The sequence below is a fragment of the Equus quagga genome, chromosome 10 (genome assembly GCF_021613505.1).
Source record: "Equus quagga isolate Etosha38 chromosome 10, UCLA_HA_Equagga_1.0, whole genome shotgun sequence".
Taxonomy (NCBI): domain Eukaryota; kingdom Metazoa; phylum Chordata; class Mammalia; order Perissodactyla; family Equidae; genus Equus; species Equus quagga.
Window position 1 is genome coordinate 118439673 of NC_060276.1, and position 26449 is coordinate 118466121.

At 41.5% G+C, this 26449-nt stretch overlaps 1 protein-coding gene across 2 annotated transcripts in view; it reads right to left on the reverse strand.

Annotated features, from left to right (window-relative positions):
- Positions 1-26449, reverse strand: part of STS (steroid sulfatase) — a 175330-nt gene that overhangs the window by 133108 nt on the left and 15773 nt on the right. For both annotated transcript variants that reach the window (XM_046674064.1, XM_046674065.1), the window contains exon 2: positions 7026-7152. The gene's annotated coding sequence lies outside the window, so the exon portion shown is untranslated. The remainder of the gene's footprint in view (positions 1-7025; positions 7153-26449) is intronic.

A 26449-nucleotide genomic window follows, 5' to 3' on the forward strand; every position in this document is an offset into this window, starting at 1 on the left:
GACCTAGAATAATATTTCAAGTAGACTAAAGGCCAGTGTTATCCAAAGAAATACTGAAGTTCAAAAAGTTCTCTCATACTTCAAATGTGTGGTTTCTGAATAGGATCTCAAAATTACTTTTAGTTATCAGTATGATATTCGGTATTATTAAATTTGCTTAACACACTTATCTTTTGCACTTGTATGGCAATGTCTCCAAAAGCTAAGAATGTTATTAGCCAATTTCCTATTTCTAGCAAAGAGAAATGTCCTTTAAAGGTAAATTTATTCTGGAGTTGATTTTTTTTTTTTTTCTCAGAATAACTAGTCTGATGCTTATTTTAAACAGCAAAGAGCATAAGTAACTAATCAAGGAAATGGCGTCTGACTCATTATTGTAAATTTACTTTTAGCTATGCACTTGATCAACCCCCCTCCAAATATGACATCTTGAAACAAATAAACCTGACAGATAAATAAAATCAACTGGTTCCCCATTCATCTAGTATGAAACATTATACAATTAAATGCTCTCAGCAAACTCCCGCAGGATCTGGAAACACACTGCAAAACTCTAAGGGCTCCTGGAGACCAAAGAACAGTTATAAAAATGTGGAATTCAAAGAAAACCTATGTTTTAAGTTATGAAAGCATGGCATTAGGAAAACATGATATTCAATGGTAAATTTCCATTATATCATCAACTCAGAGTCAATTTTAATAAAAATAGAGATATACCGTAGCATATGTTAACAGAAATATACCAACCACTCATCATCAACTGATAATCATCTTAAAATTAGAAGGCTGTGCCCCTAATTTTATAAAATCGATCTAATTGCAGACATTTTATTACTGTCTTCCAACATTTTACATGGAAACGATGAAGAATTTGAAGTTGTGGTATAGACTATTTCCTGATTTACTTCAGATAATATCATATTTTATACTTGAAACTATATAGTAGACTATCTTGCCATAGAAGTCACTCCTAAAATGGAGAGTTTAATATGAGCTTCATAAGAAAAAAAACATCATAAACAGAACACTTCACATGCAGCATAAATTAAGGGGCTGCTACACATCTTTAATTATTGTGAGCAAAATAACTAAAGCACACGCAGTGGAATATGGTAGAGAATACATGAATCTTAGTGAACATTTTGTTTCTGTCTAAAAGGAAAAAAAATTACTTGTTTCTTCCAGGAATCAGATGCTTTTGCTCTCTTCCAGAATCCTGGAGTGGTTAATTAGAGATAATCTTTAACAGATACTAGGCTTCATCATATTTGGCAAAGAGGAAGATTGAGAAACTCTGGATAGAGTTAAAGATCATTCTTTACATTGGTACAAGTTAGAGGCCAAATCATATCAGAAAGGTGATATTTTTTTTTGCATGTAACCTTCTTATTTGATTGAAATCCAAGGAGTATCATTTAACATCAATATTAATATGACATTGGCACCATTTTTTTCATTTATGTATTCAACAATTATTTACTAAATATGTGCAAGGCACTATGCATTGCTGGAATATAGTGGGAAGTACTGTATGGTTCCTGTACTCATAGAGCTTGCAATATTTTTCCAAAGATAGGCATGATTCAAATAATCAATATTGGACAAATAATCACATAAAGAGTGGAGTGAAATTGCAAACAGGACAAGAGTGTGTGGCGCGTGGAGTGGGCATTATCTAGCTGGAGGCCAAGTGCCAGGAGAAGTTGGCTTGTGTGGAGGTCTTGAGAAAGAAGAGTACCTAGGCGGCAGGAGAGGTGTAGTAAGACAACGTGCCTGTAGGGGAGAGGGAAGGCAAGGGGGAGCCGGATGCTTGGGGGATAGGAAGGTTGGAAGGAGCCCAACAATGCAGACCCTCCCAGCCCTGGTTCCAGAATTCCATCTTCCATCTAATATGGAGCCATTGGAGACCTCTAACAGGCCCACTGGCAGGATCAGGCCTGGGTTTTGAGACGATGCCTCTGGCTGTTGGTGGTAGGAGAGGCCTTGAGGGATGCAGATAGACCACTGAAGGCCAGGGTACTGGACACTTGTGAGATGAAGATGGCTCAGCCCAAGGTGTGCCAGGTACAAATGAAAGGCAAGAGACACTTGAGAGGCAAATGCAAGGAGCCTTTGGCTCTTTTTACATTAGAGATCTTTGAGCCTAAATTAATGTCTTCCAAGACAATCCATGTGTGTCTTTAATATTGTGAATCTTTATGGCTAGAAAGTAATGCTACTAGGGCTGGCCTGGTGTTGCAGCGGTTAAGTGCGCACATTCCGCTTCAGCGGCCTGGGGTTCGCCAGTTCAGATCCAGGATGTGGACATAGCACCGCTTGTCAAGCCATGCTGTGGTAGGTGTCCCATATATAAAGTAGAGGAAGATGGGCATGGATGTTAGCTCAGGCCAGGCTTCCTCAGCAAAAAGAGGGGGATTGGCAGCAGTCAGCTCAGGGCTAATCTTCCTCAAGGAAAAAAAAAAAGCCATGCTACTAAAGAAACTGTGGCCAAGATACAGCTGAGGCCATGGGTAGACCCATCTAATCTTTATGTAAATAACTGAACATCTTTTTTTCAGTGTTGTCTTCAGTTATAAAAGAGGACAAGTAGAGAAATCAACATTTGCCATTGTTGTTAGTGACAGGATCTTCTGTCCATAAGAAAGTCCAATATAGATGAAAATCAATGTTACTTTGCTAGAAGAAGTGGGTTGGATCAACTCAGAAGACCACTCCCCACAGGCCTGAGGGGGCTCCCAGTAGCAGTCTGAGGAGCGCTTAGGGTTCCAACGGGAACAGTTTGTCAAGCACTGCATATCAGATCTGATGTTCTAAATGTTTCCACTGGAATGGATGTAAAGATTGCAAATTAAGTGTTTGGCTGGATTGTGTTTGTAGATGTCTTCATATAAATGGAATGCTTTGTTACTTAGGTATTTTTACATGCTATTTTTCAAAATTTAGAGCAAAATCATTGCTCAAAATTCTGAAGCCACGGAGTGCTTATAAAGAAGGGGCAACACAGGCTTTGTTAGTCCTGCTCTAATGCAGAGATTCCCAGGTCCACAGCAACTGAGTTAACCCTGCTTTGGCAAACTATGCAGAGACAAACACAGAATGGCAGGTATGAACCAGCCCACTGTTTATATAAATCCTGAGACAGCTCCTGCAATTGTATTCAGTAGCGATTAAACCATCAAAGCAACCCCGTCTCAGGTAAAAGAAAGTAGGAGTTGGGAAGGTTTGGAAGGTGGCACAGGAATTACCAAAGACAAGTTCTGAATGTACCTGTCAACAAGTGTCTACTGTGTGGTGAATACCGCACAAAGAAGCCACGTGGAAAAAGCAAGATGACAGGCTCCAAGTTATTTTGTAAATACAACCCAACAAAGAAACAGGGATTCATCATCTTTAGAGTCACAGAGGAAGTTTTGCAAAGTATAGGCCACACGATCTGGTGATCCACCAAAAATGGGACTAGATGATGATGAGCACCATGGCCAGCACATGAATCCCTGATTCAGACAAAGGAGGGCACACAACACGTGCCTCTTATGAATTGGTTCCATACTAAATTTTAAAAATGAAATCAGTGGAACTAAAACATCTCCTCAAACACGAGAAGCAAAATAAATCTTCATACATATTTTTTCCAAAACGTTTTTTTGAAAATTTTCAAACTTACAAAATAGTTGAAAGAATAAAAATAAACACAGGTATACTCCTTCACTTAGGTTTACTATCTGTTTACATTTTGCCATATTTGCTTGCTTTCTTTCTCTGTCTTTCTATATGTGTACACATGTCTGTATATACATACACATGCAGATATATTTTTTCTACATCAGAAGATTAAGAAAGGCAAGGAAAATATCTGTATTTGTGTATCATGATGTTTCACAGCAAGTGATTATGACAGATTATGTGATTATGACACTTCGCCGTCTAAATACTTTGGCATGGGTCTCCTAGAATAAAGACATTTTCCTTCATACACACAATACCATAATAACAACTGTGAAGACTAACACTGATTCAATCAACTCACCTTCTGGACAGTCCTCAAATAATTACACCACTTGGTTCTTTTTTCCAATCCAGGACCCATTCAAGGTTCAGGTATTGTTATGTTTCTTAGTCTTTTTAAATCTGGAACAGTCCCCCGACCTTTCTTGGTTTTCCACAACACTGACTTTTGGGGAAGAATCCAGGTCAATCATCCTATCAATGTGGTACACTCTGGATCAGTCTGTTTATTTCCTTGTGAACAGATTCACGTTGAGTCTTTTTGGCAAGGGCATCACACAGGTTTATTTGTGTCCTTCTTTTTGCCTCATTTTAGGAGGTCCATCACACTAAGGTGTCCCATTATTAACGATCTCGTGGTTTGGAGTACAACCTCCAGATTGCTCCATTTTTCTCTCACAATTTACCTCTTAATGAACCTTCTCTCATTCATTTTATTTGAGACACACAGCACAGTCACTATAAATTCTTTGGTAGAAGTTATCTTGACTAAAAATGTGCTTATTATTGTATCTGCTGCTGTAAAATATCCTTATTAAGGATTTACAGTCCACTTGCAAAACATTTTATCATCATCAAAGGATTAAAAAAAATTACTGACTATCCTAGTGTACATTTTAAGCAGAACGAGCCAACAGCCTGCTGGCAGTTCTCGTCAAATAAAATTACATCTGATAAAATTTCCTTTTTTCCTTTCTTTATTTCAAAAGAAAACTTTATTTTAATATCACTAAACCTTTTTTTAGGATGGGAACAAATCAGAAATACCAGAGACAAGATAAAAGTATTTTCTTGATTATCACCAAAGTCTTCATCCACTTAAGGAGAGGGAAAGAGTTTAATATGCCGTATTCAAGAATCGTGAATTATGACTGTGAAGTACATTGAAATACCCCATGAGGACGGCTTTATGTTGGTAAGATATAATGGATATTGTTATTAGGTATTTAGGAACAGATATTTTAGTCCCCACTGAAGACTCACACTTTACATCAGAACATTAAGAAAGGATAATGAATGCGGTATTAGTTTATCATGAATTAATCATGAGCCTTTTCAGCCGCATACTTTTAATTAGCCACTGAGTCTGTCAATTTTTTCTGAGCTTTTCTAACTGGATCCAAGGAATGCCAATCTCCCCTCTAGACTAAAATGACAAAAAAGAAAAAGTACTGAAAGCCTTTCCCTGCAAAATGTATAGTTGTTTTCCAGAGGAATAAAAATAAAACTCTACTTAGCAGGTGCTTACGGCTTTGAAAGCTGGGTCAGAAATCAAAGCCGGCTCTGGCATTAACAACAACTTTAGAAAATAAATTATTCTTTAAAACCGCCCAAAAGTTTGTTTCTGAAACAGAGAAAAGGAACACACGATCCTTTTAAAGAACAAATTACAGAAATCACAATAGAAAATGAATCTGTTAAGCTGCTCAGCATTAAGAACGAGTACAAGCTGAGGCTTTAGCCTCCATGGATGTCTCCTCCAGTATGAGAAGCCTCTGCTGTGCGGTTTAAATTTAATAGAAAAAAAATCCTAAAAGGTCATTGTCTTTTTGTTCTCTTTAATTCTTATTCTAACTCAGATACTGCAAAGTGAAAGACCATTGAATATTCTAGGAAGAAAGAGAAGATTAAGTTCAAGTCTCTTGTTCCATAGAGCAGGGTTTCCCAACCTCAGCACTATTGACATTTGGGGCTGGATAAATCTTTGTCGTGGGGCTGTGCTGTGCATTGCAGGATATTTAGAAGCATCCCTCTAACCATGAGATGCCAGTAGCAAAGCCCCTCCAAAGTTATGAAACCAAAAATGCCTTGAGACTGCCAAATTCCCCCTGAAGGGTGAAATCTCCTTAAATTGTCATCAGTAACCCAAGAGTCCAAAGCTGCATTTTAAAGACCATTAAATCTTCCCGCACCCTCGTCTCAGTTCCCATCACCTTGGCTGGCAGGATCATCCAGGTATTCATTATATTTGTCCCCAAACAAAGGTCATCCCTTACTTTTCATAACCACTTATGACCTGTCCTTTTCATCTCCATTTTACAGAGCAGAGAGGTTAATCAGCTTCCTGAGAACATGAGGCCAGCCCATGGTGAGCTGGGATCCAGTGCCCGGGTCTCTCTGACTCCACAACACAGTTCCATCTTTGGGAGTCTTTCCATACCAATGGGAACCAATGTCTTCTTTAAAAGCATCTCTGTGCCCCTACTTCTGAGCCTGTTGCTACAGGAGGACAGTGACATGATCTGAATGCCACACAGTGCCCACGATGACATCACAATAGCAGAATGTCATAAAGATGCAGCCCCTGTCTGAGAGAAGCTTGTATAACAGGGATTCTCACCTTCAAGGGCTTTTAAAACTGTTTCCTTCATCCTATCCCCAAGAACACCATACACAACTCACCTCCACCAGGGGAAGGCGCTCTTGCTACAGGAAGGGAACTGCTCTGTCCCTCATCACACTCACCTCCACCAGGGGGAGGCGCTCTTCCTGCAGGAAGGGAGCTGCTCTGTCCCTCAGGTATTGAAGCAGAAAAGCAGTTGAGGTCAACGGGCACATGAGGAGCCTTCCCACTGTGCTAGGAGTTTGTAGCTTTGTTGATTCAGCTAGAGCCACCTCAGAGGTCCAGGACGTGGATTAGACCATTCATAAAATCCCACCCCGACATTTTCCACGACTTCTCACATTACGTGCTTTCTGCTTTTGCTTATTAGGCAGTGTGTACTGCCCGCATTTGCCCAGTACAGCTTTTCTCCAGGAAAATGTCTACCCCTACTGATGCTCCCTTTTGGCAAAGTGACCTTTTGTTGGAAAGTCCTTTCTGAAGGAAAGGAATAGCAGGGCAGCTCCAAATTCACGTTATCCTGCAATATCGGAATCTTCTGAAACACCATGATAAAGGTCACTAAACACTCATATTTGACTCAGTCAACATGGTCAGCGTGAGGTAAATGTCTTGTGAATAGGCATTGATATTTTCAGAGTGAAATGAAAACAAGGCAGGTGTTTCTTATACTTACACTGGTAACAACTGAAGACAGTCTTGGGTGATTGTCCTCAGAAAATCTTGTTATCAAGACCACCGTATGCAGGTCCAACGATGTGAGTGGCTCTCAGCAGAGATGAACAGGGAGCATCAGGCTCATCCTGCAAATTCATTCAAAACAAGAATCATATACTGAATAACCACATGCTGAAATACTTAAATGAAATTAGCTCTTTCTTGCCTAGAGGATTCCTCTGCCTGCATGTTTCTTCTTTCCACTCTGCCTAACTCCTAGTCATCCACATGTCTCAGCTGACCAGCCACCTCCTCAGAGAAGCCCCCCCTGATTATTTCATATAAATCAGGTTCCCCCATTGTTGACTCTCATAGCACCTTCTTTTCCCTTGATAGTAGTTATCGCTATTTGCTATAATAGATTTATTTGGTTTCTTTTTGTTTGATATCTGTCCTTCCCACAAGCTCTAAGGATCAAGAGGGCAAATGCCATTTGTTTGCCATAGCAAGCTCTCAATAAATATTTTCTGAACAGAACCGGGGTTGCAGACTATGGCGCATGGGACTGTCCACCCATTTTTTTTTTTTTTGGTGAGTCACATTGGCCCTGAGCTAACATCCGTTGCCTGTCTTCCTCTTTTTGCTTGAGGAAGATTGTCCTCGAGCTAACATCTGTGCAAATCTTCCTCTATTTTGTATGTGGGACACCACCACATGGCTTGATGAGCAGTGTGTAGACCCACACCTGGGATCTGAACCCATGAACCCCTGGGCCACTGAGGCAGAGCACGTGAACTTAACCACTACGCCACCAGGCTGGCCCCTGCACATTTGTTTTTGTAGCCATTAGAATTTTTAAGTAGTTAACAAAACAATATTTTGTGATATGTGAAAAGTATATGAAATTTCTATTTCAGTGTCCATAACCAAAGCATACTGGAACACAGCTACATCTATTCATTTACTTATTATCTATGGTTGATTCCATGCTGAAGCGTCAGAGTTCAGCAGTTGCAACACAGATTGTACCAAAAAGCTGAAAATGCTTACTATCTGGCCCTTTACAGAAAAAGCCCTACACATGAATTGAAAATTATCTCAGAAGAAAGCCGAACAGATGGCTCTGAACCTATTGAAGAATATATATTTTTCAGTTGTTGACATTTAGATAAAAAGTAGCATATGCCTTGAAACAATTTATTAATGTATAAATCTACTGTTTATACTTTTAAAATATGACATATAATCCCAATTGGTAAATAATATTCACAAGAGAACACCACATTAGAGGGAAATTACGATTCTATAGATTTTTATAAATGTGGATCTTGCTTTAGTGAAGTTAAGCTCCCAGCAACAGTCTCTTAGGTTCAATCAGTGTCCCAGAAATGTTATTTTTCCCCCAGAGACGGCATTTGAAACTGTAATCAATCTTCCAGCACAGCTTTTCATGTTAGGTTCTTGTTGACATGGAATGGTGTGCTGTCAACACTGATCCCTAACCTCCCGCTGCAGGAACAACGGCACCACCAGGCAGGGGCATCTCTTCCACCCGTTCACCGTGACAGTATTTGGCAAGACTCAGATCGTATTGACGTGGATTTGAACAACTGGGCAACTCCCCTTTCAGGGCAGGAAAGATCCAAATCATCATTTTCCTTTCTCTTGCCTGTACCTTTTATTTTCAGAAACAGATTTTAAGATATCAGCATGGAAGCCCTTTGACCCATATTTGATGCTTTGTGCTCACTACTCCTAGTAAGTAATGAAGAAGAAGAAACACATCTAAAGGGATTAAGTCATAATGCCTACAACAGTGATATTGCCACAAGGGATGATACCTGCAGAAGGAAAACAGCACAAAGGAAAATCTACAGGCCCATGTTCAGAGGACATTTTTCAAAATCCTATTAGAGTGGTTCTCGCCCAACAGTGATTTTGCCCCACAGGTGTCATTAGGCAACGTCTAGAGACATTTTTGGTCCTCACAATTGGGTGGGTACTACTGGCATCCAGTGGGGAGTGGCCAGGAATACTGCTTCATCTCCTGTGATGCACAGGACAGACCCCTCCACAAAGAACCATCCATCCCAGTCCTTCACAACAAAGAATGAGTTGGTCTCAAATGTCAGTAGTACCAAGGTTTAGACACTGTGCATTAGACTGTTGGTTTAATAACCATTAAAGTGGGTCAGATCACAGAGACAGGCAAATAAGCTGGGGGGTGGGGGGCTCACATCCAGTTCAAACCATTATACACAGCAACTATGTATGGCAGTTCTGCCATCAATATTACAAGTTATGTGAAAATAAGTCTCTTTAGACAAAATTTATAATACAAATTAGTCACAGAACAAGACGAGTGAAACAGATCAAGAGGTCACATCTGCTTTATTATTAAGAACATACATTCTGATTAGTTCGTGAGTTAAAAAATAACAAGCATGCCTCATTACCCCTTCCAGTCTATGTTTATCTATAATCTTCCTAACTGTCATTTACTTGGTCATTTTTTTCCTCATTCTCATCCCCACTCTCATTCCCTCTCCAATGAGGTTTCGGTCATACAGTGCTGAAAACAATAGTGACTTAGGATGGAGTTAGTGTCCACCATCCCTTGTCCTTGAGTCTGAGACACAACAATCCCTGGGAGCCAAAAGATTTTTGTCATTTGGTGACTTGGTAAAGACATGGTAAGGCAAGTTGTTGAAATTCGACTGACTGGTTTGCCATAGGGTGACCAATTGTCCCAGTTTGTCCGGGACTGAGGAGTTCCAGGTTTCAAACTGTGACAGTCCTAGGCAAACTTGGATGAACTGATCACCCACTTACTCGTGAAAATTTGCAGAATATTCCACAGAGAAGTGAATACTGATGGCAAGTGTGAATATTCAGAAGAATGGCTGAAGGAATTTAAGAAGCTTTATGGAAATCCAGGGTGAAAAACATCTTCTGAACATGAAGGAGCAGGATATGGTGTTGAGGAATTTGCAAAGAGAACATCCTTGGTGGATGCTGTAGTGTGAGCACAGATGTCAAGTGAGGACTGAGGTCTCCTTCCCCCCAGCCGCAGGTCGGGTCAATGGCTGACGGTGCTTAGTCTGTCTTTGGGAATTGCCCTCAGCCAAAGAAAGCTACCTTTCCCAAGGTGACATCATCTACCCCTGTGATAGCCCAAAGATCATCTACTCCTGTGGTAGCCCAAAGACAATGTGTGGTACCCAAAGATGCACCCTCCTTGCCTCAAAGTGGAGCAATTATGAGGGACCATCATGGCTCCAGAGCTCCCTCTCAAAGGGCTGAGGTTCTTTGTTGTGATAGCATGACAGAGCAACTCCTCCCTCTGCCTCATCCTCCCTTCCTGACTCCCCACAAGTGTTGATGCTGAGAATTCTCCCCCCAAAAACCCTCCTGAACACAGATCTTGTCCCAGAATCTATTTCCTGGTGTTCAGCATAAGACAATAGATGACAAAAACTTCAGTCCTGAATACAAATACAATGCTGATCAAACAGCCCCATCTTGCCAGGAAGCTGTGATCTTAGAGAAACCCTAACAGACAATTGAAGAGAGGTCCTCAGGCTCAGCTTGATGGTCCTTGGGTGTGTCAACGCTTTGGGCAAAGGAAGATAGCCTGGTCAGCAATTGGAAAAAACCAACGTCCAAGATGATAGAAATGTGAACTCAATTTACCTATCTATCATTATGCAAATAAGAAGGATCTTCTTAGGAATATTTTCTGAGTAGTCTAATAACAGCATACCAAAGCAGGAAATCTAGGCTAGAAGAACACTCTCATATAATACAGTTTCTGGTGTGCCCTCCCACACACTGTTGTGAAATGTAATGCTTTAGGTACTTACTTGTTCCTCAGCATGAAATCTATAATATGGCCTTTTGACTCAGGAATTGTGTATTCCAGGAAGAGCAGATAAACATTTCCTTACCATATCCTCATTGATAAGTATGAGGATAATAGTGGTGGCAATGACAATGGAATTGTGAACAATAGTGGGGAAAAAATCCCACAGAACAAGAGCTGGCAAACTGACCTGCCAAACCCAGCCCACCACCTGTTTTTGTAAATAAAGCATTATTGGAACACAGCCATGTCTATCCCTTAACATATCGACAGCAGCTACTCATGCACTGCAATCGCAGCGTGGACATACGATCTGCTAAGTCAGCAATATTTACCAGGTGGCCTGATGCAGAAAATGTTCACAAACCCCCAACCTAGGTATGGTTGAAATGTGTGGCCTGTTAATTGTTGGTCTCAAGAACAAAAGATTATGGCAGTTTACTCAGAGAGAGACTGCTCAGAGAGAACTGTAGGTTGACAAGACAAATGACAATGAAAGAAGTCTTTTAAAGGGTTGTTTTTCACAGTACCACTTTGTCCTTGGAGAATCCAGTTCCCTAACGATCATCACATGGCCAACAAGCACATGATGAGAGAGCTAAGGCAGCCCCGATGCACCCTCTTCTGGAAGGTACTCAAGCATCCAGAGACCATGAACGTACATTACGGGTATGTATACAGGTATTTTATTTATTTTCAATTGGCTATATCTAACGTTTTACTTAGAAATAGGGGGTACCCAGGGTATTGATGGTTTATCATCATACAATTTAATCTACCAGTGTATTACTATATAAATATGCTTTAACTTAACTATTATAGCACTTGTAGTCTTCAGGCATCCCACTGGGAGGAATAGTCATACATTTTCCTGCAGGAATATTAATGTGATTACTAAGTGCTGCCTCCACCTACAGAGGGTGTTCTGTGAGATATGGCAAAGGTACATGTTATCTTTCTAAAATACGCATAACTCTGAATTCCAAAACACATCTTGTTCCAAGTGCTTCAGATAAGAAATTGTGGATGTCTATGGATATTTAGCATGCATTTGAGAGCTGGGGTTACCCAGTGTTGTGGAAATCCTGGGAATTTAATCAGAGTGAGTGCCAAGAAATCACTCTATACATGAAGAACATCTGGAATTATCAGACCAAATCAGACAGCTGCATTCCTAATTCCCCATTTCACATGTTGGAGACTCAGTCATGTTGCTGGGGGGCTGGGTTTATTTCAAATCCACAATCAAAACTGCTAGAATTTTTAGTAGTTGAGTTCAACTATAAAGCAGCATTTATGCCTGAAATAGGGCCAAGTTTGAATTTATGACACAAAACAAATTTCTTAAGTCAGTTCAACATGATAATGTTGACCCAATGAGGGAAAACACTTACAACCACAGAATTCTCTCTCCTGCCATGGGGATAGTTTTAATTTTGCCCACGAATTTGACTAGTGTTGTGTTAGTTACTGAGGCCACTTTATGGCTTGTTCTGGATGGGAGAGTTGTTACCATCTTCAGTTTATACTAAGGGTATTGTAATTTTCAAGGGATCAGTTGGTGATTTGACAATTCAGAAACAATGGCAGGCCACAGGAAACATGTGATTTTTCTCATTCATATGCTGCATAATGGAAACGTCTCCATTTTCAAAATTGCATTGGTGATACCATTAACATCCCCTGTAACCTTTGTCGTGTGCCATAGGTGGCAGGAAAAACCTTCACTATAGGATCCAGCACAGGGACTTGCCCATTCCAGTCCTGTGAGTTATTACCTGTGTAATAACTTGGGCGATCTTGGGTGAGTGATTTTGCCCCTGAGTCTCAGTGTTGGGGGACATTTACATCTTCTCTCCCTAAATCAACTGTGCGAATCTCCCAGTGGAGGCCACATCTTTGTATTTCCATTGTCCAAAAGGCTGTGTTTCAAAGAAGATGGGGGAGGGGTCTCACTAAATATTTACTGGACTTATGTCTTAAATTAGTTGTGCAATGAGTTCTGGAGGTTTCTCTTGGGGAGCTATGAATAGCCTTAGAGTAATCATAAGTTTAACACAGAATTGGAAATAAAGAGCCGTGTAAAAGTATTTCTTATAAATATCAACCTCTATAAAAACTGTAACTGTAACGTAGTAAGATATATAGCATATAGATGGGTGCCAAAAATCCTTGGCTTGGAGACGCATCACTCTAAGGTCTGCTTCCAGCCTCACGTGGAGTACTCCCTTCATGTCTTCACATCATCTTCCCCCGTAAGTGTCTTTCTATCAGTCTCATTATGAGGATACCAGCCATATTGAATTAAGGGTCCACCCTACTCCAGTATTACCTCATCTTTACTAATTACATCTGCAATGACTTTGTTTCCAAATAAGGTCACCTCTGAGGTCCCAGGAATAACATGATTTGGAGGGATCACTATTCAACCCAGGGAAAGCAGCCTTCTTTAAGAATGGATGTGGGGGGCAGCCCTGTGGCTGAATGGTTAAGTTTGCGCGCTCCGCTTCCATGGACTGGGGTTTCACTGGTTCGGATCCTGGGGGCGGACATGGCACCGCTCGTCAGGCCACGTTGAGGTGGCGTCCCACATGCCACAACTGGAAGGACCCACAACTAAAATATACAACTATGTACTGGGGGGATTCGGGGAGAAAAAGCAGGGGAAAAAAACCAAAAACACAAAAAGAAAAAAGAATGGATGGAAGTTCCCAGTTCACTCTCTTAGAGAACAGGGAGGCAGAGAAAGGGAAGGAAAGCTAGAGCTGATCCAGAATTCATTCTCTTTGCTCATATCTGTGGATTGTCTCAGATTTCCTCATTTCTATCATTTCTCAAAACAACATCTATAAATCAACCCCAGGGAGTTTATACAAGCCCAAAGGCATTCCTTGTTGTTCAAAGCACCTTCCTATCCAATATCCCACCCATCCCTCCAGTAACGGGCTGTGTTTGTGAAAAGACTGTTTTCCTGGTTACAGGTAAAAGGACTTGAGAGTTATTAGAGCTAACGCTAGAATGCACTTTCCCATGGCCAGTTACTAGCCCAAAAGCTATACGAGAGGCCTGGATGCAGCTGAGGGTGGAGTCACCCCATGATAAGGAATATCTATCCCATGGGCCCAGGGAAACAGAAGTCTTTCGGGGAAGCCCAGCACTGGGCACTTGAGGGCACGTTATCAACTCTGAGCCAGCCCCTAAAGCATGCACATGTGCACTAGCTTTACTTTACTTCTCTTCAACTAGCTCCTAAAGAGTTTTGGCGCCCTTTGTGGGATGAATTTCTGAGGACCTGCTTCATGAAAGACACTGTAATTCCGTCATCAACTTTATGGCTGGAGAGATGAAGCCAATATGGCAAGATGTTGGCAAGCACTGAATCTATGATCACCTGTATACCCTTCAATGATTGCATCTGTGATTATCTACCCTTCATAACTGTATGCAGACCCTGAAAGGGATACAGATGATCATCCTCTCATTGAGATGTAAGTGGGGGATAAATTTTGTAATAAAAAGTTGGGTAGAGCCTTAGAAAACAGAATCAGGGTATAACAAAATAAACTATAATCATTTCTTAAAAGGCCATCCCTCCAGCATCAACTCACAGGAAAAACTTCAGCTCGGCCATGAGGACAAGGTTCCTGGAACTGCAGCTGACTTGCAAGCCTGGTGGGAACTCAATACAGAACCTGAACACGCCACGATGTTGGTGCGAGCTCGCGTTCTGCCAGGCGTCTGGTGGCGATGGCCAGGTGTGTGGGCTGGCCTGTCAGCCACAACCAACGGGCCATTAGCCAGACAGCTGGATCAGTGCCCTCCAAGGGGCCTTTGCAGAGTCCAGTCCTTGCTCAGGGAATGTCCTTAGGGTGTTTAAGTCCACACCCCAAGGACAGTTACCTTCCTAGATGGTTCCCTAAAACAGTGTTTCTATATTTTTCACCCTTAACCTTTCTTGGCATGACCTCACCTTATTAGCCCATGTTTTCATGATGACAGCTTCACCAAATGGGGTTTGAGTTTACCCTGGGACCTGATAGTTGGTAGACTGGAATTCATAGTCTTAACATTTTATGCTAAAAATAATTTGTTAAGAAACGTGTGTAGAACTTTTTAAAAGCATAATGGCTAAATACCACTTTTATTTTGTCACTTTACCATGGAATAGAGTCCCATATTCTTTGGTTGGCAGACATAAAGCCCTGCCAACTAAAACAGGAAAGGGTTTCCTTAATGGATAGTAACCATCTCCTCTACAAACACAGGTTTGAGTTAGGGCATTGAGAAGCAAGCCATCAGTGGGAAACATCGGCTTTGGGCTTTCCTTGCTGGTAAGTGGCATCTGACTTAAGAGGGCAGTTTGACACCATTTGAGTGTGGGTTTTAAAATGTGATTTAGAGGTAGATTCACAATTATTTGCTTTCAGTGTAAAACTATTAATCTTGGGGAGCTGGGTGAATTTATGGAGTGCTGGCTCTGTCCGGTGAAGACTTTTATAAATTACCTAATACTTGGTTACCCCCCAACACCCCCCACCCCGTGCAGTAATATTCATTAAATTAACATCTGGTTTTACAGCCAGATGTAAGCTCAGGACATCTGATCTCAAATTTTAACCGGAGAGCTTTGGAGATACGGGTGTTGTGGCTCAGCCAGCAGCGACTGACTCTGTAGAGTTTGAGTAACATTGTCTAGGAATTAAAATCCAAAGGCCTGGATATATAGGTGAGAGGATGGAGCCTCGTGAAGGGTGACTATCTCACCTAACATCATACAGGCATGCAGCTGAAACCGCAGCAGAGGCCCACGTCTCCAGACCCCAGTTCTGTGCCATCCCCATGACATCACTAGCCTATCCCCACAGAGCAAATATTCCAACCTTTTGTGACATGGCCAATCATGACAGCAAATGGTAACTAGTCTCAGGTGCCTTATATTTGTCAAGAAATGACTTTAACAAGCGGGAACCTTGACTTTTCCTGCTGTTTCATTACCAGTTGGTTTTAGAAACCAGAGACTCGGGTCCGAATACCTGTGCCATGCAGGGAGATCCAGTGAATAGGGAGGGAACCAGAAGTCAAGGACTAGAGAAGGCTAACTATGACTTTCTTGAGAAGTCTGGCAGGAAAAGAAAGGAGAAAGTTTTAGGTCAAGAGGTTAAGACCAGAGGAAACAGAGAGGGTAAAACCAAGGTGACGCAACCAGGCGGTACCCCAGCCAGGCGGTACCCAAAACAAGTGGTGCCCCAGCTGCATCTGATGGGAGCACAGAGAGTATGAGAGGCTGGCAGGAGCTGAAATTCCCTTCATTTTGCCTAAAGCAAAACATCTTTTCCCCCAAATTAAACTCAATTGAAAATTATTAAACAAACACCAGAAGGCAACATCATTGAACAGAGTTAGTACCTCTCCGTACTGAAGCTCTGACACCTGAAAAAATGGAAAGGGCAAAACTTACTTTTGTGTATGTGTGTGAATGCCCAATTATGATGAATACTCTGGTTTTAAGTGCTTTGTGTTGACAGAATGAAGTTGTTTATTGTGCACTAAGCCTTTGTCTTTCTCTGCATCCATCAGATGTCCCTGAACTGGTAAGCACACTGACTTGAGAAAAAAGTCTCTGTTGTATAAAACCAATGCATGATGAGACAACAGGAAAAGTTAATGTTCACACTGCTTGTTAGTGGACACAAAAATCTTATTTATATAATAATTTCATTTTAGTAAACAATGCAATTTATTAATGAACTTCTGAACATATAAGTAGCTAAGTGAGGTGCCCACAGTAAACTTCGATCAAGGTCTATTTTTACAAGCTATGTCAATGGAAACCAAGTGTGGTAGAGAGAATAATGGCCTCCAGTGATGGCCACATCCTAACCCCAGAACCTGTGACTATCCTACCTGACGTGGCAAAAGGCACTTTGCAGGTGTGATTACATTAAGGACTTGGCGATGAGGAGAGGAGCCTGGATTATGCAGGTGAGCCCTTTTTTTTTTTTTTTTTTTTACTTTTTATTAAGATTATGATAGTTTACAACCTTGTGAAATTTCAGTTGTACATTATTGTCAGTCGTGTTGTAGGTGCACCACTTCACCCTTTGTGCCCTCCCCCCACCTCCCCTTTCCCCTGGTAACCACCAATCAGTTCTCTTGTCTCTATGTTTAACTTCCACCTATGAGTAGAGTCATACAGAGTTCGTCTTTCTCTATCTGGCTTATTTCACTTAACATAATACCCTCAAGGTCCATCCATGTTGTTGTCAATGGGATTATTTTATCCTTTTTTTATGGCTGAGTCGTATTCCATTGTATATATATATCATATCTTCTTTATCCAGTCATCAGTTGATGGGCACCAAGGTTGCTTCCACGTCTTGGCTATTGTGAATAATGCTGTGATGAACATAGGGGTGCATGGGACTTTTGGAATTGCTGATTTCAGGTTCTTAGGATAGATACCCAGTAGTGGGATGGCTGGGTCATAAGGTATTTCTATTCTTAACTTTTTGAGAAATCTCCAAACTATTTTCCATAGTGGCTGCACCAGTTTGCATTCCCACGAACAGTGTATGAGGGTTCCTTTTTCTCCACAACCTCTCCAACATTTGTCACTTTTTGTTTTATTTTTGCCATTCTAACAGGTGTAAGGTGATATCTTAGTGTAGTTTTGATTTGCATTTCCCTGATGATTAGTGATGATGAGCATCTTTTCATGTGTCTATTGGCCATCTGTATATCTTCTTTGGAGAAATGTCTGTTCATGTCTCCTGCTCATTTTTTGATCGGGTTGTTTGATTTTTTCTTGTTGAGTTGTGTGAGTTCTTTATATATTATGGAGAGTAACACTTTGTCAGATATATAACCAGGTGAGCCCTTTTAAAAGGGTCCTTTTAAAAAGGAGGCAGGAGGGTCAGAGTCAGAGGTGACGTGAGGACAGAAACAAGAGGCTGGAATGAAATGGGGAAGGACTACGAGTGCTTCTAGAAGCTGGAGAAGTCAAGGAAACAGATTCTCCCCTAGAGCCTCCAGAAGGAACACAGACTTGCCAACACCTTGATTTTAGGACTTCCGACCTAAACACGGCAAATTTCTATGCTTCCAACAGGTAGACAAAATGACTACGTCATTTCTAAGTTACAGAAATATTTACTGGCCAACAAAGGCAAGTGTTCTAAGACATGGTTGCAATTTTTATACGGTTCATTATCAAAAATCATGTATTCCGGGAGCTGGCCCCATGGCATACTGATTAAGTTTGGCATGTTCCACTTTGGTGCCCTGGGTTTGCAGGTTTGGATCCCGGGTGAGGACCTACACCACCTGTCAGTCATGCTGTGGCAATCACCCACAAATAAAGTAGAGGAAGACTGGCACAGAAGTTAGCTTAGGGCTAATCTTCCTCAAGCAAAAAAAAAAAAAAAAAAAAAACAAGGAAGATTGGCAACAGATCTTAGCTCAGGGCTAATCTTCCTCAGGAAAAAAAAATCATCTATTGTGAACATATGTGTCAGATAAGGGGGATATAAAGATTAATAAGCCAGTGGCTTTCTCTTTAGGGAGTCCACATTTCACATTCAAAAACTAAATGTACAGTGTGTTAAATGCAATAGTCAAAATGCATACAAACTCCATGGACAACACTGACCTGGCATATATAGGTTAAGGAATGATGGATTTTCCCCTGTGGAGGGGCCTGACCCTCCACGGGGATTTTATTAATGTTATTGGGGTTTTCGTTTCCCCTATAGCTCATCTATTGGAAAAAGGACCTAAGTTGCACTTTGAAGGTGGAATTTGGAAGATGACTTCTGGTATTTGTGAAAGAGAAGTAGCACAGAGTATTCCTGACATAAGGAGGACTAGGAAGAAAGAGTGGGAGCTAAGTAGGAAGAGAGTTTGGAGGGGAGAAGGGCAGAGGCAGGATGAGAATGCAGCAGGATGGAAGCTGGAGTCCCTGGAACGGAAGGTTCACAGTGGGGAGCAGTGACAGATGAAGTCAGATGAGTCAAATGGAAATAGATTTTCAAGCATCAGAGGGGCAAGAGCAAGCATTTCCAAAGTAAGATGAGGTAGGTTTTCAAAGAAAAATGAGACGTTGTGGGAAAATTACTCTCACAGAGGAAAAACCGGTAGGTTTTGATTGAATGGAATTTTTCAGAAAATGAGACCAGGGAGGAGGCGACTCCAATAATCTAGGCCACTAGTCTTCAAACTGGGGCTCACCTACTTCTAGAGAGATACAAAGATTTGCTGAGGGGCATGTGGGGAAGGGACGTGCTCAGGGAAGCGTTTCTGGACTTTCACCATCCTCTTGTGCTCTGCTCCAAAAATGCGCTGCCTGAGCATGCGCCTGCCTCTCTGACAGTCAACCACCTTCTCTTTGCACAGAAGGCGTCCCACTCATCCCGGCTCTTATCTGGCAATTACTCTGGGATATAAAATCTTATGGCATGCCTCAGGGACAACTTGAAAACTTGGTACCGATGGGATATTGGCCAAATGCACCAAGAGTGAGCGACTTTGGGGCTAGGCTGGCCAGGGAGTCACTGGGAAAAATGCAAATGGTTCCAAAGTGCCAGCACAAAACCCACTTTTAAGGAACATTCTGGAAGGAAAGGAGACGACGTTACAGAACTAAAAAGGAACAAGGTAAGTACAGAGACTGAGGGTGAGTGGAGAAGCAAAATAGGAAAACTGAAAGAAAATCATGAACTTTTGCCCAAAAAAGGGCTGTGGTGCCTACCCGCCCCTTTCATTGGATGCATCTGTATAGTATATCACTGTTGAAGTCCTACAAATGCAGTTGGCAGACAGTGGCCATGGGGACAGAGAGGAGGTACATTCAAGAGGTATTTTAGAAACTAAGTTATCCAGAAGGATGACTAGATAAGGGTATGGGAGACCAACACTAATGCTTCCAGCACATGGCCTGCATGATAGGGACAGCATTAATTGTGCGAGGAAGTACTGAAGGTGCCATAGACTTAGAAAGGAGAAACTGCAGGTTGTATTTCGAACATACTTAGTTTGGAAAATATTTGTAGCTCATGTAAGAGGAAATAGACAATGAAACACCATCACCATTATCATTTATGAAGGGCAAACAATGTGTTGGGCATTATCATAGTACAATAAATATATATTATCTTATAACCATGCTATATTATCTATAATCTGTTATTCCTTCCCATTGTATAAAAGGGAATCTGACATTTACAGAAGTTTTTACCAACTCAGCTTGGATGTGAAAAAGGTGGGATTTGGATATAGGTTGTCTGACTCTGGAGCTGTGCCGACCATCACTCATGATACCAGCATTGTCTCCCTAGATGCTGGAACACAGGGGAGAGAACAGAGCACAGCATAGGGAATTAGGAGACCCAACTCCAGGTGACATTTGACGCCATGGTTGTGGGCAAGATCTCCCACCACTGGGAAATAGAAGGAGAAAATGCCTAAGACAGAAGCTTGAGCAAACCAAGCCTTCCAGGGGCAAGGATGGGGAAGGTAACCAGAAAAGGAAGCTCAGAAAGAGTGAGCTGAAAGATAACTGAAGAACCCGAAGTACGAGTTATCACAAAGGAAAAGATACCGGAATTGGCAATTAGATGGTCAGTGGTGACCCTGGGAAAGAAGATCCAAAAGAGGCCAAGCCACTTAGATATGGGTAAAGATGAAGGTCTATGACAAGGACCTCAGAGGATCAGGAGCGCTGAGAAAGAAGCCGGCGTTAGGAAGCAGAGGGGATCATTAAGGCAGCTTAAAATCAGGACAAGTGTAAGGATTGAAGGGAAAAAGTTGAGGAGTCAAATTTGAACACATCCATTTGCTGGCCTTTAAGTTAGTTAGTCTGATTGTTTCTGTTGAGTTTTCAGAGGCAAAGTTTCTTGCTAAAAGTGAGAGGAGCAGCAAGTGTTGGGATTCCAGGAGGGTGGTGGATTCGGAATGCTGGGGAACGCAAAATGAGTTTTTCCTCACGTTAGTAAATCAATGGACAAGCAGTACCGCAGGCACAGCCCAGGAAGTGAGTCAACGCTTTGCAATGAGTCGAATGAGCATTTCCATCCACTGTCTCACAGAAGCACGTCAGCACTGTCTGGAGTGAGACACATAAAGCAATATGACACTATGTTATCATCTGCTAATTCCAGGTCGGGCGTACCTCTCTGCTACTATAGTTTCAGAACTTTGAATATATGAATGCGGTTTCAGTGGATGGTTAGCTTCATAAGGGTTGAGCTTGATGCACTGGGAATGCTGTCCCGTCAAAGGGCAGAGAAACTGAGTCAGGGTGGACTTGGGAACCAGAGCACCAAGGGAGTATTTTGATCAGTTTGTTTGGGGTTTTGGTCTTCCTGACATCAGATGTAGATAGGTAAGCCATTCATTTCATGAGTCTCGCAGCTTTTCCCAATCCCCCAAATATTCCCTTTCAAAGTCTGAGTTCATTAAAGGAAACCCTATATTGCCACACTGCTTTCTTTAAATGCTTCGTGCTTTTCCTCCTCCACCAGATCCTTTATGGCTTGTGATTGTGATGGCAGACTTTCATGTTTGAGGACCTCCCAGCGCTTGAGCTGCTCCTTTTTCAGAGTCCCTGGCCCAGAGATAATCTGTATTTTTATCTGAACGACTCTAAACCCCAGGTCTCTGGCCAAACTATGCAGGTCACTTACAATTACTGATTTTAAAAAGAGTATGGTCACCTCCTCCTGAGGATTCTATCATTTGCACTTCAACAACCAATTCTTCCTTGTTTGTCACAGTCAATTTGAGAGCAATATTTTATCTGTGGGATGAAGTTTACAGGAAAAAAGAGTTTATCAGATATTAAGACTTTAGCTGGACAAGACTTCCAGCAGATGCCCAATAGCTGAAGTCCTGGATCACCAAGAGATCAGGCCTGTGTACCAATTTTGTTATCTGTAGGTAAGAACTCATTATTCATTGTCTGGACCAGGCCTGGTCATCTGTTGTTTATTCCTAAATTACATCATTTTGGATTTTCTCTCTGTTTTGAAAATCCTTATCAAATAGTACCCCAGCATGATTCCCTGTCCAGATTTGAAGTTTTGGTTTTAACTTACAACTGCATGATTTGCCTATATTCAGTGCATTTCCCTTACCCCTATATTAGCTGTGTATTTTGAAATGCATTTGTTCAAATGATAACAGTCTGAGATATACAAGTAATGACAGTCTCACTGACAGGTGTTGACTTGCTTATAAGGAAAATCAGTTTTAAGGGCCTAAGTATAGGAAAGAAATCCACGGGCATTTCCTTAGGAAATGACCACAGTCAGAGGCAGGAAGAGAAAACAGTGACAATGGCAGAAGAGGGACTAGATGAGCTAGTGTCCAGGCAGACAAAAGACAAACATTCCAAACAGCGAGGGGCATGGAGATTCATGGAACAGGTGAGTTTTATTTCTTCATGCCTGAGCAATTTGGTTCTGGGTCTTTCTATGACAGTGATTAGAGAGTCATGTAGTAGAGTGATGTTATCTGATGACTGTCAACATCCCCAAGGGCTATATTCACATGCCATGGCTTCAGAGAAATGTGAGATCTAGAAGAATTTGACTTCTTTAGGACACATTCAGGCAGGTGGTGGGAATGGGGATTAACAGAAGTGGGCATGAAGGCTCTCACTCGGCTGGTGAAAATGCTCTCAAACTGATCTACGGTGATGATCCTACAACTTGGTACTTTAATAAAAACCATTGAATTGTGCAAGTGGGTGAATTAAATGATATGTAAAATATGCCTCAAAGTTGTAAACAAGGATTTCATCAAAACTACTCAAAGAAAAGTAAGAACACAGCCTATTTCTTAAAAAATATATCCACTTAGAAAAAGCTTGCCTTTGTGTGCGGGAGTGTAAACTGAGGGAGGAGGTGGGATCTCTACGTGTTTTCATATCTCTCTCTGCTAACTGTGGAAATGCAGATGTGACTGAATTTTCTCCTGATGTTTCGGGAGGTGTGTAGTCTTTCGTCTTGCACGGTTGTAAGAGAAATACTACTGCAATAAGGACTTAACGTCTATTCCTACCATAACTAGTTTTGCCTGGCTCTTACAATGGATGCTTCCACACACTGTCTCATTTGGTCTTTACAGCCGATGGGTGAAGATGCAAAGGCTCTGCCAAGTGCACCTTTAAGCTGGGAGGGGCTATTTCAACTGGGGGGGGGGGGGCACCAGGACAAGAGGAAGGAGGTTCGCTAGGGCCCCCGGAGGCAGTGCAGTTAGGATGGAGAAGCAACATGGCTGACAGAAGCCAACAAGGGGAGAGTAGAAATGAAAGAGAGAAAGTATTCTGTATCCCACAGACTGTGGGACAGGATGGAATGGGCGGAATGTGCCCAGGCAAGGGGCTCAGGGCCAAGTTCACCAATGAATGGTGCTCATGGGAGGCATTCCAGACTCTCATGAACGTGCACTGATGGTGGGGGCATGGTGGCCTAAAGGCACAACAGAGCCCTGGGGGGCAGGCAGCATGATCTCCATTGCCCGTTTTAAATATGAGTACCTGATGCTCTTAGAGTTTATGGATACCAAAGAGGACATTATTTTCAGGATTATTTCCACTATACCAGCCACCACCTTCTCCTCCTGCCTCCTCATCCTCCTGTTTCTCTTCTTCCTCTCCTTCTCCTCCTGCTTTTAATTTATTTCACAGGGCAAAGTGTAGAAACATTACTCAATTTTAATTTTATATTACATAGCTCATTTAAATTGTTAATCTTTCAGTAAAAAAGAAAATAAACATTTATAATTATTTAATTGAATTATTTTGATTGCCATCATATATATCTGTCAGTGAAGATACATATAGCTCACAGCAAAATTAAATAAAAAATTATCTCTCAAAAGTAATGAATAAAACTGTTTATATGTTGGGCCTAGAATACAGAATCAGTCATGTAATGGTGGAAGTTTTTAATCAAGGCATATTTTTATTATAGAAAGATTGCCAGGAGTAGATGCTAATTCCTTTCAATCAAATTTATTTAGATTCAATTATTACCATATTGTACATGGAAAATGGACAGAGAGCCCTATTTCCAAACATGTTCTTATGAATGTAGCAATAACATATCAGCCTTGTTTTCCCCTGCATTGAGAGAAATTCCAATCAAGAATCTTTATTCTCATAACATCCCAGGAAGAAGTAGCCATGTGTATCTTTGTAGGCAAACTAGAAATGTTTCCTGCGTGAGATGATGATGATGAGCATGTAATTAATTATGTGCCATATGCACAATTCTCTCAGGACACCATTTGTGCATTGGGAGGCTATGGGTGTGGTTAAAAAAGGAAATCCTAAAGGTCTTATTAAAAAACAAGTAACTCTATGAATAAGGTAACTAACTGTTGGCAGCATACCAAGCAAATTGGTGACTAACCAACTGTTACATTGATAGGAAAATATCAAAGGGCCACAGGAATGATTCCTAATATCCCCAATATGTAGTTATCACAGATCAAAATGACGTTATCTTCTCCAATTTAGATCACCATTTGAACCAAGAAAAAATAATTATACTCAAAGTATAGTTTTATGCGCAGGGTTCATTCAGTTTAAAAGACACTAACATAAGATGCATGACCTGAATTAAGAAATCACAGGAAAAGACATTCCATTTGAAAACTTTAGTGGCAGGTATGTTTGAAGTTGGTTGGGAATGTATGAAATTTCTGTGATTCTTTAAAGAAGGCTGCGAAAAGTCACCATATTGATCCCTCCAATAGATCTCATCAAATACATAATTAGGTACCACATATATTCCACACATACCATTGTACCGTGGGATGTTTCACTTCCTAATTAATGGCTGGGCAGTAGCCAGGAGCACTCTTTTTGCTGAAAATAATATGTAATTAGTCATTCAGCCACTTCTATGATACTATGTCTAATAAAATCCCTAATCTCCTAAGTTACCAGCTGGATGCTGGATGTATTTGTTGAAGGTGAGGAAATGGGAGTTGGAAGAGAGATGCAAATTAGTCCAGGAAACCCAAAGGTAAGGGCTCCTGATCACTGGAATTTGAATATTCATGAGGTGATGGGCCATTGGCTCCATCCTCTGGACCTTAGAACCTCCACTTCTGTCCCCAGACCAAGGCAGGCTGGGACTAGGGTGACATATTGGGGGCTGAGCGGTGGTAGAGAGAACAGAGAGGCCAGGTGGCAAAAGAAAGGTAGGCAACTGGTCTTGGAGAACAGGCAAGTGGAGCATGGGACCCAGCAGACCCTGTTTGTTCTGGCTCCATGGCCCAGTTCAAGCTGAGGAGCAGATTCAACTCACCCACTCAGCTTCCTGGAACTGCTGCTACCATCCTGGAATGCCAGCCAGCCACGGGCCCAGGAACTGCCCCTATGGATTTTCAAGCCTGAGAAAAGAGCTACCAACAGGTGGTGCCAAACTGCAGCCACAGCAGGACAGGTTTGGATGGCCCATCTAGACTCTAGAGCCTGCCCAAGGTCCTTATGTCCTTTCATGACTTTGGAACCATGTGTCCCTGCATGCCAGGTGACTGGTTTCTGGGACTCCTCCTCTGTTTTATTACACTAGAGTCAGAATTGCCTTGGTAATTGCCTTTCCCAGTAGGCTGCAGGGCAGACAGAAACAAGTCTTACAAATGCCAATATGAAGACCAAGGTTCTGCCAAGGGCTCTTTGACGAGCTAAATGCATTCCTCCTCGGCACAAGTTCTGACAAGAGATGTTATAATTGTGCCTCTTGGGGCTTCTCAGCCAAAGTAGAGAAAATCCTCTAAGATAAGGACCTCAGAAATGAAGAGAGATGAAAATCTGTGGTGGAAAACAGTATGGTGGTTTCTTGGAAAGTTAAGCATAGAATTACCATATGACTCAGCAATTCTGCTTCTGCTTCTGGGTATATACCCAAAAGAACTGAAAGGCCTTCTTAAGCAGATATTGGTACACTACACCCAGGTTCATAGCAGCACTATTTACAACAGCCAAAAGGTGGAAACAACCCAATCGCCCAGCGACAGATGAATGGATAAGCAAAATGTGGTCTATCCATAAAATGGAATATTATTCAGCCATAAAGTGGAATGAAGATGTGACAGATGTTACAACATAGATAAACCTTGAAAACATGATGCTTAGTGAGAGAAGCCAGCCACAAAACGCCACATAGTATGTGATTCCATTTATATGAAATGTCCAGAATAAGCAAATGCATAGAGACAGAAAGTCAATTACTGGTTACCAGGGGCCAAGGGAAGGGAGATGGGCATGACTGATGAGGGGTATGCAATTTTCTGGGGGAATGATGAAAAAGTTCCAGAACTAGACAGAGGTAGTGGTTGAACCAAAGTGGTTGAATGCACTAAATGCCTCTGAATTGCACACTTTAAAATGGCTGATTGTACGTTATATGAATTTCACCCCAATTAAAACAGCATTAAACAAGAGACATCAAAGCTGAAGTTAACTTTTTTTAAAATAAACCATCAAGCTTTCTGGTATCACTAGCACATTATATCCCCAAATTAAGATTTGGACAAATGCCAAAACCCCTACTGTGAGTGGAAGCAGGACT